This window comes from Jaculus jaculus, chromosome X (genome assembly GCF_020740685.1).
Source record: "Jaculus jaculus isolate mJacJac1 chromosome X, mJacJac1.mat.Y.cur, whole genome shotgun sequence".
Taxonomy (NCBI): Eukaryota; Metazoa; Chordata; class Mammalia; order Rodentia; family Dipodidae; genus Jaculus; species Jaculus jaculus.
This window is the reverse complement of record NC_059125.1, coordinates 19,872,412-19,892,400: the sequence shown is the minus strand read 5'-3', so window position 1 is coordinate 19,892,400 and position 19,989 is coordinate 19,872,412.

Sequence of the window (19,989 nt, the reverse complement as noted above, 5' to 3'; positions counted from 1 at the left end):
GAACCTGACTGCAACACATGCCTGTTACTGAAAACGTAATAAAAAACCTATGGTTGAGGAGGACATAAGACCTAGGGGTAGCCAGGCATGGTGGTGTACGCCTTTAATCCCAGAACTCAGGAGGCAGAGGTAGGAAGATCGCTGTGAGTTTGAGGCCACTCTGAGACTACATAGTGAATTCCAGGTCAGCCTGGACCAGAGTGAGACCCTACCTCGAAAAACCAAAAAATAAAAAAGACCTAGGGGGGACTTTCTGCTGTTGTTTGGCTAAATGGATATATAATACCCACAAAACTGCTCTCTAAACAATATTTATGCTCATATATTAAAGCTACACTCACTTTTATGTAGAGAAGCTTCTCTTTTCAAATGGTGGTAACCACTGGAGGGACTCAAAATTATCAAAATGCTGAGAAGAAGTAAGAGTGGAAGAGCTGGAGAGATGGCTCAGCGGTTAAGGGTGCTGACTTGCCTGCCAATCTTGGCAGTTGAATGACCCAGGTTCGATTCCCCACTACCCAGCTAAAGCCACATGCACAAAGTGACCCATGTGTCTAGAGTTCATTTGTAGTGGCAGGAGGCCCTGGCATGCCTATACTCACTCTCTGTCGATCTGCCTCTCTCTTTCTCTCTCTCTCTTTCTCTCAAATCCATAAAATAAATTAAAATAAAAATAAGTGACAGTGGAGAGAAAAAAAGATTACTTCAAAATAGAAGAGAGACTATTTGGAAAGAAGAGGAGGATTCAGTTGGAGGAGAAAATTTGCAAGGGGAAAGGGAGGAGATTATAATCATAGTATATTATCTGTGACTATGGAAGTTGTCAATAAAGATGTTTTAGGAAGGAATTTAACAGCCAATGGATGGAGGAGTACTTAATACTTTCTTCTAGATGTAAATAGCATTCATGATCTTACAGTGGCTGAGGCTATCATGAATCCTGTATAGTAGGAGAAAAAAGTTGTGACATTAAAATAGAACAGGGGTAGAACTAGTTGGAAAGAAGAAGAATATCAGCAGAGGGGGCATGGGAAGAGGGACAAAGGTGGGTTGTGGGAAGGGATTATGATCATGGCATATTTGGTATATGTATAGAGGTTGTCAATAAAAAAGTTTAAAAAAATAGCTGGTCATGGTGGTGCATGCCTTTAATCAAAGCACTAGGAGGATCGCCATGAGTTCAAGGCCACCCTGAGATGACATAGTGACTTTCAAGCACCTACCTTGAAAAGCCAAAAAAAAAGTTTTTTTTTTAAAAATTTTTTATTTATTTATTTGAGAGCGACAGACACAGAGAGAAAGACAGATAGAGGGAGAGAGAGAGAATGGGCATGCCAGGGCTTCCAGCCTCTGCAAACGAACTCCAGACGTGTGCGCCCCCTTGTGCATCTGGCTAACGTGGGACCTGGGGAACTGAGCCTCGAACCGGGGTCCTTAGGCTTCACAGGCAAGCACTTAACCGCTAAGCCATCTCTCCAGCCCCCCCCCAAAAGTTTTAAAAAATAAAAAGGAAGGAACAAAGAGAATATGACTCTGTATATGAGATGGATGACTGTTATTTCTGCCTGCTGTGGCAACCCAAGAGATAATGTCACTTGTGCCTTCCTTCAAGAACCTGCTTATCAGCTGCAGAGTACAGTTAGCTGACAGACTCCAATGCAATGTCTTCTTGGTGTGCCTCAGTATATAATTGTGAAGTCCTTTTCTCAGGGCGAGCATAATGCAGCTACAATGCCATGGCAACTTCTATGTAATATAGGTCAAAAAAAAATCTTTGTTCAGAGGTCTCCACTGGGTTAGCTGAGACTGTCTGATCATTGCAGTCTGAGGAGCTCTCTGTCAGGATTTTCTTCCTCCCTCACTTTAAATTTTATAGGTGTCAGATATGCACCAGCATGTGAAGGCTTTCTCTGGTCATTGTTCCTCCCTCTACTTTCATACAAGTTCTAAACCCCTCAATTAATTTTTATGTATTGCTGACTCTCTCATTATTTGCTTACCAGGAGACCTGGTACTAAAAGTCATCTGAGAAATCAGGAAACAAGATAAGAAATTATGACTGGGTCACTCACTGTCTGAATGGCCATATGGACCCCTATTCTTGGCTGTCGGATGGCCCTTGATATAAGGTCAGAGTATCATTGCTGAAATTCCCACTGTTGGTGATTTGTGGGAAAGCTCTGCTTGAGGGGAATGCTGTCTGGTGCAAGGCTTTGCAAGAATCTTGTGGGATAATCAGAATGCATAGATGTACAATGGGATTGCTTGTTTGCTCCAAATTTCAATCACACTCTAGAAAGATAAGGAAAACTAGAAGTAGTTAATGAACAATTGAAAAGCAGGCATGAAGGCTAGAAGGCCCATTTGGTAGTTTACACAGAGACTCTTATCTCCTCCACTGGGAGAGTGGAAAAATCTGAGGATAAAACCCTGGTTCAATAGTCATATTTGCTATCCTTCAAAGATGTTTTGAAGGCTCACTGAAACATTGCATTATAGCAATTTCAGAGCTCAGGTGCAATCTTAGACTCTGAAACGTGGTATTGAGAAACATTCTCCAGGAGGCTCTGAACACCAAATCTTCAGAGGTTGCCTGCTCTCCACTATTAAGAACTTATGAAGTGCTTTGTAAAATTAATATATGCTAATAAAAGCAGCTTATGCTGAGGCTGGAGAGATGGCTTAGTGGTTAAGGCATTTGTCTGCAAACCCCATAGACCCAGGTTCAATTCTCCAAAACCCACATAAGCCATATGCACCAGAGGGCACATGTATCTTAAGCTGTTTGCAGTGGCTGGAGGCCCTGGCTAGAGGCCCTGTCATGCCCAGTCTCTTTCTATCTGCCCCTATCTCTCTCTCTCTCAAATAAAATAGAAAAAATATTTTAAAAGAGCTTATGCTAACATCAATCAGCTAGGGATGCACTGGATCTGATGAAGGGGAAAAGGACAATATCCCAAGGGAGCTGTTGAGGATGTCTTAACAGACCCACAGGTATAACAGAGGACTGGATTTTGAGGAAGTTTGATGAATGAAGGTGAAAAGTATGACTGATAAGGAAGAGCTTAGTAACTTTATGTCACTGTTTTGGGACACTCTGGCAAAGACCTCAGGTGATGGGGTAAACTCCTTACCAGGTGGCTCCTAGATGTAACAACCAATAGTCCCATGAGTTAGCTGAGAATATGAAAGCAGAATGACTCATTCACTGAGTATAGGATTTTTCATATACTAGTTGAAAGTACATTTGTATGTTTAGCCACTAATCCTATGGAGGGTACATTTTAATATTGATTAGAAACTATAAAATAGTTCACCTTAGCATTGAAGTGAGCCCAGGAAAAACCAAGATGATTATTAGAAAGCAATGCTGAAGACCCATGTGAACTTGCAGTCTCTTCCACAAAGCAACACTCAGTGGTTTCTAGTCCAGACTGGAACAGAACTTTATTTTTAGGCTATGCTGGCCTTGAACTTGTGATACTCCCGCCTCAGTCTCTCTATTCTAGGCATATGGTGCCATGCCCAGCTTCATATGTAAATGTTAATAAATGAATTTTTGGAGTTGGTGGCAAGATTACCAAGAATGTTGCCATGATATTTGTCCTACAATTTCTCCTTTGTAACAAAACCCATTATTTTTATTTAGATCCATGACTTCTGAGACAAAGCTACTTTTTTATTTTTAAGTTTTAAAAACTTTTTATTAACAACCTCAATAGATGGAGACAATATACTATGATCATCATCTTCCCCACCCTCTCCTTCCCCTCTTAAGTTCCCTGTCCATTGTCCACTGACTCACTTATTCTTTCCCATCAGTCTCTTATTTTATTATTATTATTATTATTATTATTATTATTGGTTTTTTGAGTTAGGGTTTCACTCTAGCCCAGGCTGACCTGGAATTCACTATGGAGTCTCAGGGTGGTGTCCAACTCACGGCGATCCTCCTACCTCTGCCTCCTGAGTGCTGGGATTAAAGGCGTGCGCCACCACACCCGGCTCAGTCTCCTATTTTGATGTCATCATTGTCTCTCCTTATTATGCAGGTTTTGTGTGGGTAGTGTCAGCTACTTGTGAGGTCATGAGTGTCATGGCTAGTTTGTGTCTGGATGACAGCATCATAAGTAGAACTCTTGCTTTTGCTCTTACATTGATTCTACCATCTCTTCCACAATGGACCGTGAGCCTTGGAGAGTATGATAGAGAAGTCTCACTTAGTGCTTAACACTCCATTATCACTTCTCAGCAATTATGGCCAATTTTGAGTCTCCCTGCCATCTGAAAATAGAAGCTTCTCTAATCAAAACTGAGAATAGCATTAATATATGAGCATAAGTATAAGTGTTTAGTGGGCAGTTTGGTGAGCTTAATATATCCTTTTAGTTAGACAGCAGTAGTAGTTTCTCCCCTAGGAAATATATCCTCCCCAGCCATAGATTTTTAGCTAAGTTTTCAGTAACAGGCATGAATTTTCTCCCATGGAGTGGGCCTCAAGTTCAATCAGAGCAGTTGGTTACCCCCATAACAGATATGCCACCTGTGGTGGCTTGAGTCAGGTGTCCCCCATAAACTTAGGTGTTCTGAGGGCTAGGTTGCTAGCTGATAAAGATTTGGGAATTAATACCTCCTGGAGGGAGTGTATTGTTGGGGGTGGGCTTATGGGTGTTATAGCCAGTTTCCCCTTGCCAGTGTTTGGCACACTTTCCCGTTGCTATTGTCCACTTTATGTTGTCCAGGGGGTGATGTCCACCTTCTGCTCATGCCATTGTTTTCCCTGCTGTCATGGAACTTCCTCTCAAGTTTGTAAGCCAAAATAAACGTTTTCATCCTACCCCCCGCTAAGCTGCTCTTGGTCGGGTGATTTCTGCCAGCAATGTGAACCTGACTGCAACATCGCACCACTGCATCAGTTGCCAGTTGTTTTATTTGGCCTGGCTGGACAGCTGCAAAGCTTACTTATATGGTCCACTGCTAGATAAGACAGTTAATGACTTCTGTCTCCCAAAAGGTTGAATGCTGCAAACCTCTTTCCAGCATCCTGACAGCTACTCAATAGGGATGAGGCTTCTAGCTCAGCTCCAGCTTATAAATTTACTTTTTGAAGACTTCTTTGTAGCTAAATGGGTATGGTAATATAACAGTTAATCTTGATTGTCAGTCTATAGCCAATACTTATTGTGATACAAGATCATTTGACAAAATACTGGTGATATGTTCACATACTTGATGTAAAGGAGTATTTGTGCAGGTGATTTGCTAACTGAAATGTTTTTTATGTCGCTGCCATTCAAGTCAATAAGAAACATATTGATCTTTCTAGTCCATGGTAGAAGTGAAAGTGAGAGATGATTCTAAGTTATCTAAAAGATCTTTGCCAATAGTTGAGATACAAGGCAAGCGGAGTGGAGTAGGACACAGCCTTGAATTACACCACTTAAAATCACAGCGTTATATATTAGAAGCATTAAGATAGACCCTAAATTTCATAATAGCTCAAAAGCTGGGGCCCAAATAAGTATGAATACCAGGGGGTCTATATTGTGATCATAGAGTTGCCATTCACATTTAACTATCAATTAACACTGCAATTTGATTTACTATCCTTAATAGATGATCACAAAAATTTATATTCTCTGAATGATCTCATACATAAAATTTGTCAGATATGAACTAGTACTGAATTCTGATTGAGTGGTCCACAGATACGGTGAGTGGTCTGTATATAGTTGGGGCTGGATTAGAGGATTTGATACTACTGGAAGAACCAGAATAAAATTAGAAGAAGTAAAAGAAACTTGCTGATTATTTACTAAAATCTAAGAATTATTATTATTTTTAATTTTTTTTCTGCAGTAGGGTCTCACTGTAGCTCAGGCTGACCTGGAATTTAATATGTAGTCTCAGGGTAACCTTGAACTCACAGCGATCCTCTTACCTCTGCCTCCCAAGTGCTGAGATTAAAGGCATGTGCCACCATGCCTGGCTAGAATAATAATTTTTTAAAAAATGATTTTACCTATTATTTGCAAGGAGAGAGAGCAACAGGAAGAGAAAGAGGAGAAAGAGAATGGGTACGTCAGAACCTCCTGTCACTGCAAACTAACTCCAGATGCATGAGCCACTTTGTGCGTATGGTTTTATGTGGGTATTAGGGAACCGAACTTGGGCCATCAGGCTTTGCAAGCAAGCACCTTTAACCACTGAACCATCTCTCCAGACCCTAAGCATAATTCTTTAACTAATTTACTAAATTCAATATACATATATTTATACTATTCCCTAATCTATGTTAATTACTGCTAATAAGACCCTAACCTAGGACAATGGTGTAACAAGAGCACATATTATTCGTGGATGACTTTTGTTTAAAATATTTTAAACGTCCTAGTTTTAGTTAAGCATGTCTTAGGCAATAAGAAGTTTGTAGTGAGGGTTAATGTGAATAGGCACCTCTGAGATGGCCTCTTCTGTACCTCTTTTCAGAGGGCTCTTCATTAGTCTGGCTAAGTTTGTGTCTTGTTTCATTGCATTCCCAGTAGAACTGGGAAGGCCCATATTGACCAAACCCTGTAACCTGATTTTAATTGCCAATAGTCTGTTGGTAGAAACAAAAGGGAGAGAACCTTTCTCCAGGTACTCTGGGCAATCTCAGGAAATCATAGGAAATTACCAATGAAATTTACAAATCCCTTTGCTCTGGATTACTTTTCTCAATCTTTGATTAGCCCCATCTAATTAGTTTGCAGGAAAGTTTAGTTACCAATTGAAATAAAGGTAAACATATTTTCTATAAGGTTAAAAATACCTATAGCACAATAGCATGAATTTTTAAAGGTATATGTAATATTTGCCAAAGATGTGTCATAATTCTTGACACCCAGCAATATACAATTTACAATTGTATTTTTTAAATTTTTTTATTCATTTTTTATTTATTCATTAGAGAGAGACAGACAGAGAGAAAAAGAGGCAGATAGAGAGAGATGGGAGGGTGTGCCAGGGCTTCCAGCCACTGCAAACGAACTCCAGACGTGTGCACTCCCTTGTGCATCTGGCTAACGTGGGTCCTGGGGAAGCGAGCCTTGAACCGGGCTCCTTATGCTTCACACGCAAGTGCTTAACCGCTAACCCATCTCTCCAGCCCCATTTTTTTTTTTTTTTTTTGAGCTAGGGCCTCACTCTAGCTCAGGCTGACCTGGAATTCACTATGTAGTCTCAGGGTGGCCTTGAACTCTCAGCGATCCTCCTACATCTTCCTCCCAAGTGCTAGGATTAAAGGCATGTGCCACCATGCCCGGCCCAGTTGTAAGTATTTTGTTGAGAATTTTGTCATTTGAGCAAATATGGGGCTAGAGAGATGGCTCAGTGGTTAAGGTGCATGTCTGCAAAGCCGAAGGACCTAGGTTCAATTACCCAGTATCCACGTAAAACCAGATAAACAGTGTGGCTCATGTTTCTGGAGTTTGTTTGCAGTGGCTAGAGGCCCTGATATGCCCATTCTCCCTCCCTTTGCCTCTTTCTCTTTCTCAAATAATAATAAATAAGTATGCTAAACTATATGAACTTAAGCAAATATGGCGCTATTAAGATAGTCATTTATGTAGGACCAGCCCTGGCTATCTCCATTAGTATATGATGTTTAAGATTTTAAAGAATATATTATTTAAAAACATTATTAAAGTTAGGAGAGATTAGAAAGGGTGTAAAAATTAAAGTTAGAAACTGGATTTGTTCAGTGCATGCTCTATGTATTTATGGAAATCTATGGAACCCATTAACATGTACAGCGAATATTAAAAGCTCGTAACAATAGCTTTTAAAGACTGCATATAATTTTCAAAAATGTGGGGCTTCCCGGGCATGGTGGAGCACGCCTTTAATCCCAGCACTTGGGAAGCAGAGGTAGGAAGATCATCGTGAGTTTGAGGCCACACCCTGAGACTACATAGCCAATTCCAGGTCAGCCTGGACCCAGAGTGAGACCCTAACTTGAAAACCCCCCCCAAAAAAAAAAAAATCTGAGGCTAAGGAGCTGGCTCAGTTGATCAAATGCTTGCTATACAACTAAGAATTTCCATGTTCAGATCCCCAGATCCCATGAAAAATAAAATAAATAAATAAAAAGAGCTAGAGGCTGTGGCAGGCTTTTATAATCCCAGTATGCTTAAAGGAAGAGGGGAGGTGGGGAAATTCTCCTGTCCTGGAGAATTTCCTGCAAGTTCACAAATGGAGTGGAGTGGAATAGTGAACACTGGAGAACCCTGCCTCAGACAAGGTGGAAAGCAAGGACCGACGCTGGGAACTTGTCCTCTGATTTCCCCAGGCATGCTGAGGCATGCATGCACTTGCACTCACACACATGACCATGCACGCGTACACACACACACACACACACACACACACACACACACACCTCAAATAGATAAATATATACATAAATATTTTGATACCAAAACACAGAAAAAAATATTATTATTATTATTTTCTTTTGGTCTTTCCAGGTAGGGTCTCACTCTAGTTCAGGCTGACCTGGAATTCACTATGTAGCCTCAGGCTGGCCGGACTCATAGCAATCCTCCCACCTCTCCCTCCCAAGTGCTGGGATTAAAAGCATGCGCCACCACACCCGGCTTTCAGAAAAAAATATTTTAAAATCTGGTTTTATTAGAATAAAATTGTTTCAAACATGAAGCATTGTGGTTACAACTACTTTAAGGAAGGCCTGATACATGATCTCAAATAAGAAAGGATTGTGAAAAGGTTTTTTGACAAGTAGACTCACTGGGCCCCTTATTTTTGATTGTAAATTATATTTCTCCTTCATTATAACTCTAGGTCAGTGACTATTTGGAGTGACTGAGACCTGAATATATCAATAGTTCAGTTGATATATTTTTAAGAAAATCACCCTATTAATTACATGGGACACAAGAAGAAAAATAAAACCTAAAACTAGTTTTGATGCCTAGAAGAAAAATCAACTGTTACTTTGGCCAATGTACATTTCTGCAAAGGGGAATCATGCCCTACAGAAAGCAAATATTTTCTCAAAGGACATTAGGTGCAAGGAGCTTCATTAGTGTGTAGTTGAGGAGCAACAATTGTGGATTGCTTTGTTTTACCTCCAAAATAGTATAAAGAAATGTTAGGTTTAAGCTAAGAAGGTATTATTAGTTGAAATGCCACCTTATATTTAGGATTTATATTTAGACCTTTAAGATTTTCAAAGATTTTTCTCCATGTTAGTACCTTTATAACCTCATAGACAAGGGAGCATATTAGGTTTATCTATAAACAACAAATTGGGTGAGGATGCTTGTTGAAGCAAAAGTTAATTCCTGTGTCATGTGACTCCACTGGTGTGAAGAAGGGTATGAATTTGGAGCTTGTTCTCCACTCTGTGTGGCACATCTAGAGTGCAACAGGGTGATACCAACATCAGATGGCTTTGGGGGGAGGGATCTAAGGGTGGTGTAACACCACTAAGTATAGCCAGGAGATGACAATCCTTTAAGAGAAACCCCTCCTTTACCAGAACAGAAGACAGAGAGGCTGAGAAATGTCTGGAAGCAGATATAACTTATACCAGTTTCATGGAAGTTCATGCTTTCTGTCTGGGGGAAATAGTTGAATGTCCCTAAACTTCTGAGAATCCCAACGAGTGTCAGTGGAATTTAGCATGCCTGGGGTCAGGAGAGAGAAAAATCAGTTGTATTCTGAAACCATGGGTCCTTCTGGGATTATGCTCAATGATAAAGAGCAGATAAGAAGTTAAATTCCAGTAAATTCCGAGAAAAGATGTGACCTCTGTATCTAGAAGCTCTTTGAACCCTGACCTGTAGTAAACTACACAGAAAGAAACTAGCTTATTCTGGGGGAGAATAAGAGGTGGGAAATACTCAAGAGAGTCTGAGATTAAAATTAGAACTGGCTGTGAGTCCTAGGTTTTACACTGGTTGTTTCCTTGGGATCTTAATAACTAAATTAATTACAAAGAGAAAAGAAAACCACACTTTTCAGGTTATTCAAAAGTTAAATTACTTTCAGTAAAATATACTTAAAACTAATTGAATGGAGTTCTATAGTAATTACTACAAATAATGGGAGCTATTTTATAATTTGTGAGTTCTCTTATTTCCAATGAAAAATTTGAACTTTAGATTTGAATGTAACATTTTTCTACAATAAAATTTTGAGATTGTGAGTTAAATACCTACTATCTTTGTAGATAAACTGCATAATTTCCTGTCTCATGGCAAAGGTCTTTTGCTGTTAGAGGGATTGCAGGCAGGAGATAAACTAAGAAAGGAGGAAAGAGGGAGAGAGGGAAGTAGGGAGCGGAGAGAGAGAGAGAAAGAGAGAGAGAGAGAGAGAGAGAGAGAGAGAGAGAGAGAGAGAGATAATGGGTACACCAGGGCCTCCAGCTGCTGCAAATCAAGTCCAGATGCATGTGCCCCCTTGTGCATCTGGCTTAAGTGGGTCCTGAGAAATTGAACCTGGGTCCTGTGGCTTCGCAGGCAAATGCCTTAACCACTAAGCAATCTCTCCAGCCCATTTTTAAATTTTTGACAGGTTTTCATATAATCCAGGCTGGCCTCAAACGTACTGTGCACTAGGGATGCCCTTGAACTCCTTATCTTCCTGCCACCACCTTTTATGTGCTGGGATTACAAGCATGAACCATTGCAAGCAAGTATTTTTTTTTTTCATTTAGTTTAATTGTTCCAGTTCTTGTCACATGCAACTAAGATTCTTTTTTTTAAGATTTTATATTTTATTTATTAGAGACAGAAAGAAAGAGATAGAGATAGAGATAGAGATAGAGATAGAGATAGAGATAGAGATAGAGATAGAGAGAGAGAGAGAGAGAGAGAGAGGGAGAGAATGGGCACACCAAGGCCTCTAGCTATTGCAAATAAACTCCAGATGCATATGCCACCATATGCATCTGGTTTAGGTGGGACCTGGAGAATTGAACCTGGGTCCTTAAGCTTTGCAGGCAAGCACTTTAACTGCTAAGCCATTTCTCCAGCCCAAGATTCTTAACTAGCAAAAAAAAAAAAAAAAATGGAACAACATGCAGATCTTATATGGACAAAATCAATCACTTTACATTGTCTCCAAGCAGATAACCTGAGAAAATGGTGATATGTAAGTAAAGGAGACATCCATAGGGGGACTTTCCTGTTTGTGAGGGGTCATCTATTTCGTGTAGTACTGGTAGAACCACTGTGTAACATAAAGGAGGGAAAATTTTCCATTTCCTGTCAACTAGAAAGGGAGTGAGGAAGCATATGACAATAATTCTGTCCATGAATGCTACCTTCATTTAATCTGGAAGAAGTAATGCCAATATATAGGGAAGTTTCAAAATTATTCACAGACATGGTGATCACAAAAGGCCAACACTCATGGTGGGGGGGCTGGGGTCAGAATCTAGATGCCATGGAGGAGCCACCCTTGAATAACCCCTTTCCTTTGAGTATGGGTGGGACCTGTGACCTGCTCATTAGTAAAATGGGTAAATGTGATGAGATACTCATTCACTTGATAGTGTGACATTATATTAAACTCTGTCTCAGTCACTTGTAAGAGAAGATTTTTTTCTTAAAGAAATAAGAGGATGTTGGGCTGGAGAGCCGGCTTAGCGGTTGAGCGCTTGCCTGTGAAGCCTAAGGACCCTGGTTGGAGGCTTGATTCCCCAGGACCCACATTAGCCAGATGCACAAGGGGGTGCAGGCATCTGGAGTTCATTTGCAGTGGTTGGAGGCCCTGGTGGGCCCATTCTCTCTCTCTATCTCTCTGTATCTGCCTCTTTCTGTCTGTTGCTCTCAAATAAGTAAAAAGAAACAACAACAACAACAGCAAAACACTAAAAAAATAGAAAAAATAGTGGATGCCTTTTGAGAGTGCCATATGGTGAGGAAGAAAACAGGGACCCTAATCTTATTTCACCAGCCCTTGAATCTGCCAATAAGTACATGAATTGGGACAAGCATCTGGTCAATTAGAAGACATAGCATTGGCCGATTTAAAAAAAAAAAAGTTTTTTATTTGTTTATTTATTTATTTATTTGAGAGCAATAGATAGAGAAAGAGAGAGAGAGAGAATGGACACACCAGGGCCTCCAGCCACTGCAAAGGAACTCCAGACGTGTGCACCCCCTGTGCATCTGGCTAACGTGGGTCCTGGGGAATCGAGCCTTGAACCGGGGTCCTTAGGCTTCACAGGCAAACGCTTAACCACTAAGCCATCTCTCCAGCCCTGGCTACCTTTTTTTAAAAAAAATTTAAAATTTTTATTAGCATTTTCCATGATTATAAAAAAAAATCCCATGGTAATTCCCTCCCTCCCCACCCCCACACTTTCCCCTTTGAAATTCCATTCTCCATCATATTACCTCCCCATCACAATCATTGTACTTACATATATACAATATCAACCTATTAAGTACCCTCCTCGCTTCCTTTCTCTACCCTTTATGTCTCCTTTTTAACTTACTGGCCTCTGCTACTAAGTATTTTCATTCTCACGCAGAAGCCCAATCATCTGTAGCTAGTATCCACATATAAGAGAGAACATGTGGCGCTTGGCTTTCTGGGCCTGGGTTACCTCACTTAGTATAATCCTTTCCAGGTCCATCCATTTTTTTGCAAATTTCATAACTTCATTTTTCTTTACCGCTGAGTAGAACTCCATTGTATAAATGTGCCACATCTTCATTATACACTCATCAGTTGAGGGATATTTAGGCTGGTTCCATTTCCCAGCTATTATAAATTGAGCAGCAATAAACATGCTTGAGCATGTATTTCTAAGGAAATGAGATGAGTCCTTTGGATATATCTGGCTGACTTTTTAAATAAATATTTTTTTAAATTTTTTATTTATTTATTTGAGAGCGATAGACACAGAGAGAAAGACAGATAGAGGGAGAGAGAGAGAATGGGCGCGCCAGGGCTTCCACCTCTGCAAACGAACTCCAGACGCGTGCGCCCCCTTGTGCATCTGGCTAACGTGGGACCTGGGGAACCGAGCCTCGAACCGGTGTCCTTAGGCTTCACAGGCAAGCGCTTAACCGCTAAGCCATCTCTCCAGCCCTAAATAAATATTTTTGTTTACTTATTTGCAAGCAGAGATAGAGAGAAGAGAGATAGACAAAGAGAATGGGCCAGGAGATCCAGCTGCTACACATGAACCCCAGATGATTTTTCCACCTTGTCCATCTGGCTTTATGTATATACTAGAGCATCAAACTCAGGTGGTTAGGTTTTGCAGGCAAGCACCTTAACTGCATAAGCCATTTCTCCAGCCCCTGACTTTTTTTTTTTTTTTTTTTTTACACAGAATCTCACTAGGTTGCCCAAGCTTCTCTCAGATTCCTGACTTCTGGGCTCAAATGGTTCTTCTGCCTCTGAGTAGCAGATAGTACACGCATGCACCATTACCTCTCAACTGGGTGCTGTCTTTTTTCCCATCTTTGTGTATGTGTGTGTGTGTGTGTGTGTGGTGTGTCACAGCACATGTGTGGAGGTCAGAAAACAACCTCTGCATGTGTTTTCACTTCCCACCTTGTTTGAGGCTGGATCTCCAGGCTGGCTGGCCCACAGGCTTTTGGGGATTCTCCTCTCTCCACCTCCCATCTCACTGTAGGAACATTAGGATTGTGGATGTGTGCTACCATGTCTGGCTTTACGTGGCCTCTAGAGATCTGAACTCCAGTATTCTTGCTTTTACGTTGCACGTTACTCACTAAGCCATCTCCACAGACCCTGGTTGGCATATTGACTGAAATCTTGTGAGAATCCTGAGCAGAGGGTGCCATTAGGCCACATCCATGGTCCTGACCCTTCAGAAGTATGAAATAATAACATAGGTTGTTTTAACCTGTTGCATGTGTGATAATCTTTGTAATATTACAACAGATAATGTGTTAATTGTACTCATTCTGCCTCAGAACATGCCTACAATTTTTGAGCTCCATATTGAACTCTTTTTTAAAATACTTTATTTATTTGAGAGAAAGAAAGAGGGAGAGAATGGGTGCACCAGAGCCTTCAGCCACTGCAAACGAACTTCAGACACATGTGCCACCTTGTGCATCTGGCTTACATGGTTACTGGGGAATTGAACCTGGGCCAGCTGTACAGCACCATATTGAACTCTTGCTCTGTCTTGAGAACCTCTTCACTGAAACTCCTGAAAATTGCATTCCCCATACTCAACTAGTACCTGGTTTTCTGCTAGAATCTGCCAATGGAAGTAATGGTGGGAGACATGAAGGCAGGGGAGAAACATTTTCCTTCATTGTTAGAAGTTTCTGGCAATGGCACCATCAGAGAAAATAACCACAGAAGGTAACCATAGAAAGCTCTGGGCTTTAACATCCTTAGTGAGAGTGTGAGATTCTGGTTTCCCAATAAGCAGAAGTAATTCAATTTTAATAGAAATCGTGGCAATAGTGATGTCTGTGGAAATTCAATGATGAGTACAGGCTCGTGGGATCCGGGCCAAGGACCTCAGTATTCCACTGGTCTCTGAGAAATACAGTTCATAGTCATTCCTTCTGCTCCCTTATTCCTTGGTTGCCTTTTACATTTTGCTCTTTCCACACTTCTAAAATCCATTTAACAACTTCCCTACATAAAATTCCCTTTGCTTAAATACATAGAATGGTTTCTACTTACTTAAATGAACACTGTCTCAAAGAGCTCTGCTTGTGCATGTTGCTCTCTGGTCTCCCTTGGCTCTTGCTTCACTGTCAGATGATGATTTTCCAGACTTCAGGGATTCTGTAAGATCTCTAATATAATTACAATAAATTCCTTTTGGGTTCAAGTCAGCCAAAATTTATTTCTGTTGCCTGCAATCAAATATCCTAATTATTAATAGAAATTTCAACATTGTAGAATGCATCATCTTGTATGGCTGCTAAAAATATTATAACAATACAAACTTGGGGCTGGGGAAGTGGTTAAAGCACTTGTCTGCAAAGCCAAAGGACCCACTGCCACTGCAAACAAACTTCTGATGCATGACATAAAGCTAAAGTGATAAAACTTCTTCAGTAGCAGTGGCTGATAGGTGATGGTATGAGTACAGGCCATTTACTGGGCTAAAAGTCGAGCTCTTCTGTACATGAAGTACAAAAATAACCCAGATTGAGATGTTAATCATTGAGAATTACGTGGTGCCCAAAACAAGACACGTTTCTGTCAAAGCACTTGATTATCCACATTAGGTAAAAGTTAAAACCCCATTGTGGAAGAGAGCATGTGCTACCAGCACAGAACATCAAGAGATCTGGCTGAGATCTAGAAAGGAACCAGTCCCCAGATGGTGAGGCCATATAGTGCTGGAAAGCACTATATGAGCTGCTGGGGGAAAATGACCAATAATATTGTGAGCAAGGAGGGGACACTACAATATGAAAGCAACCAGCCTGACAAGATGTACACACTTGTGCAATAGTGTCACACAGCCTCAGTGGGTAACCAATAGCTCTCTGATTGACTATAAGATCTGCTCAGAGGAAAGAAACCCATCTCTGCAAATGGGAACCAAGTCAGAATCCTATGGAGACGAAGATTATGATCTCCAACGAGAAGCTCCCATTAATCTTTAGCCAAAAGAGAGGCCACACTCTTCAAAATCTCTCTAAATTAACAATAATTTCCCCCTTTAGCCAATGCTGAACTCTCCATTGGAATTTTTTTTTTTTCCAGAAGGCACAGAGAATTAAAGATACCCAAAATCTATCCATAAGACAAGAAAAGATATCTGACTCTCTGTCAGGAGATGAACCACCCCTCGCCTATTAGCTAGGACTCAGGTGAAACCACAGAGGAGGTGTTGAAAGGAGCAAGAGTGCTGCTTCCATGGTGAGTCTGACAACTTGAGCCAGGGTGATGGAGACAGACATTGAGGATACTCAAAACGTCCCAAAGAAGCAGTCCAGAAGCTGCTGAGAACTCAATATTAAAGTAGATTTAAATACACCCACTAAGGCTCAGGGAATTTTGAGGAAGAAGGAGCAGAAATATCGTAGGAGATGCAGGGTGGGAGGGAGTATCCAGAGGCATTGCCTCCCCCCCAGCAATCCCACTGAGAAGGACCCTCAGTGGAATGGAGGAAGGGAAGAGGGAAATGATGGTACCAATTCATGATGTGTCTATGTACAGTATATACTTAATAAAAAATAAATAAAGTAAATTCTAAAAGCCAGGCATGGTGGCACACGCCTTTAATACCAGCACTTGGGAAGCAGAGATAGGAGTATTGCTGTGAGTTCGAGGCCACCCTGAGACAACATAATGAATTTCAGGTCAGCCTGGGCTATAGTGACACTATACCTTGAAAAAAAATAAAGACAAATTAGAAATAAATTCTAGAGGAAGTTAATATCTAGCTGTTAAAAAAACATATGCATTACTGGAAGCAGTACCCACTTACACAAACCCAAAGTCTCAAAATGGGTAAAATTATTTAAAACAACCTGGCAATTATAAAGTACTGACATTTAGTATATGTAACTTTAATATTTAAATATGTTAACACCATAAATCAAAATAAAAGCTAAATGCCAGGCTGGGGGGATATTTGGGGGCATATTATATGCACACACACATATATGTATATATGTGTATTATATATTATGAAAAACATTCATATTTGATTTATATTTAAATACTTATTGTTTATATGTGCATGCAATATCTGGGGCTAAAAGTAAGAAATGACAATTCAATTGAAATTGAAACAAGTCAATAATTTACTGAATAAAATCAAGTGTCCAATATACATATGAAGTTATGCCCATTTGAGCTATAAAAATGTAAATTAAATAATAATAAACTCTTTTACTCTTGTTAGAATGGGAAAAATTAACATAATGTGTATGACATTTAGTATTAAGTAGTCTGGTAGAAATGTGGACTCATACACCATTTGGAATAACTATGTTGGGGAGAAAGTTTGATGGTATTTTTACAAAGGACAACCATGCCCCCATCTATAAATAGAAATCATCTTAACTTTTTAACTTATGTATAGTTACATTTGTTACAGCAATGAAAAATTATGTCTCCTGTTTTCACAGTAAAATATCACAAATAATGTACATGCGCATGGATTAGAGAAAGGTTAAGTAAAATATGGTACCTTTTGCATAGTTATGAAAAATGTGGCAGATGTATATGTCCTTATCTGGAAAACTAAGTTATATTAATAAGTGAAGGAAATTTGCAGCAAGTGTATCTCGAATTTTCTCATATTGTATCATATCACAAATATTTGTTAACATATATTCTTCATACAAATAAATCATAATTTATCATAATGCAATACAGTCCTTTATTCTGCATGTTTAGAAAGGAATATACTGAGTTCATATTTTAAAAAATTACCACTGTTATGATTCTTTAACTTTTCCTATCTTTTTGCAGAGATCACCCACAGAGCTCTACTTTTGGGGGGACTGTGTGTGTGTGTGTTGCTGGAGTTTGAACACAAGTCTCACACATACCAGACACGTGCCCTACCACCTAAATATATGATGCTCAGCCCGGATTCTGTAACTTCTAGAAATAAATGTGTGTTTAGATTATTATTTAAAAACTTTAGCCAGGCATGGTGGCACATATCTTTAACCCCAGTACTAGGGAGACAGAGGTAGGAGGGTCACTGTGAGTTTGATGTCAGTTTGGGCTAGAGTGAAACCCTACCTTAGAAAAGCAACAACAAATTACATTAAAAGTTTAGGCCTTATTTATTTATTTGTTTGTCTCTTTGTTTTTGAGTAGGGCTAGCTCTGTTCACTTTAGCCCAGGCTGACCTGGAACTCACTCTGTAGCCCAGGATGGCCTCATACTCATGGTGCCATGATACATGTCATACTTTTTTTTTCTTGATTAAGGAAACCACGATGAAAAATAAATTAACTAAAAAAACAAACAAACAAAAACAATGTAGAGAAAATATATGGGAAAAAACTTTCAATTTTAACAGTAGTTGTTTTAGGACTACGGAATATTAGATTCATGGCTGTTGTTTCTATGTCAGTTTTTTAAAAGATTTATTTTTATTTATTCATTTATGAGACACACACACACACACACACACACACACACAGAGATAGATAGAGAGAGAGAGAGAGAGAGAGAGAGAGAGAGAGAGAGAGGGAATGGGCAAACCAGGTCCTCTAGCCACTGCAAATAAAGCACAGATGTATGTGCCACCATGTGTGTGGGACCTAGAGAATCGACCCTGGGTCCTTAGGCTTTGCAGGCAAGTTCCTTAACCACTAAGTCATCTCCCCAGCCCTATGTCAGTTTTTCCCATTGGCACATATTTCTGTCATAAGAGAAAAACTATGAAAAATGCTAGTAAAATGTCTTATGGTAACTAACTTAAGTTAGGATCTACTGGCTAGTGTTTTTATGACTTTATTTTTCCAAGTTGATAAACAAGAAATACATTGGCTTTCAAGTTCAAAGGCCCGAATTCATATCTTTGCCATCTATTCATTCATTCATTCATTCACTCATTCATTTCTTTTATATTTCTTGAGGAAGGGCTTCACTCTGTAGCCCATGCTGGCCTTGAACTTTTGATTTTCTGTTTTAGCCTCCTGAGTGCTAGGACTGCAAACATGTCCTATTACACAGCTTTATCCAAGTTATCATGTCTTGCTCTGTTTAAACTCAGGCAAATTATCACCTCTAAGCTGAATTTCCTCATGGCTAAAAGGGGCTGGTACTTGTGACTACTTGATAGAACTGAACATTATGTGTGCTAACACCTTTATAAAGAATGGGGAACATTACAAATGCTCAGTAATCATTAGTTCCTTCTCAGTCTCTCAAGCTGTATCAGAAATGTGGCCCTCCTCCATAGACTTTCTCTCATATTCATGTATTTTCCATTTGTGTGTAGTTAAAGCTTGCTTATAGAATGCTTATAATCATTTTCATTTATTATATGATATATTTTGAATCTTTTCATATAATTGTGTGAATCCCATTTTGTTTTCCTACTTGTCTTGTCTGGATTCATCTCTATGTGGAATTGTTTGGGAAGGCTAGGATAGCTAACCCCTGTCTGCACAGGGTCTTTTATAACAGGCCAATCCAGGTCTGTTTAAATAGTCATGTCAGGTTCCAAGAGCAATGACAGTAGAAGTTCTCTTGAGACTTGGAAACCACACACATTCTTTTCACTGCCTTCTTATAGCCAAAGCAAGTTGCAAGAAAAGCTTCCAAGAGTTGAGAATCCACCTCCATTTTTTTTTTTAATTTTTATTAACATTTTCCATGATTATAAAATATATCCCATGGTAATTCCCTCCCTCCCCACCCCCACACTTTCCCGTTTGAAATTCCATTCTCAATCATATTACCTCCCCATTACAATCATTGTAATTACATATATACAATATCAACCTATTAAGTATCCTCCTCCCTTCCTTTCTCCACCCTTTATGTCTCCTTTTCAACTTACTGGCCTCTGCTACTAAGTATTTTCATTCTCACACAGAAGCCCAGTCATCTGTAGCTAGGATCCCCATATGAGGGAGAACATGTGGTGCTTGGCTTTCTGGGCCTGGGTTACCTGACTTAGTATAATACTTTCCAGGTCCATCCATTTTTCTGCAAATTTCATAACTTCATTTTTCTTTACCGCTGAGTAGAACTCCATTGTATAAATGTACCACATCTTCATTATCCACTCATCAGTTGAGGGACATCTAGGCTGGTTCCATTTCCCAGCTATTATAAATTGAGCAGCAATAAACATGGTTGAGCATGTACTTCTAAGGAAATGTGATGAGTCCTTTGGATATATGCCTAGGAGCGCTATAGCTGGGTCATATGGTAGATCAATCTCTAGCTGCTTTAGGAACCTCCACACTGTTTTCCACAATGGCTGGACCAGATTGCATTCCCACCAGCAGTGCAGAAGGGTTCCTTTTTTTCCACATCCCC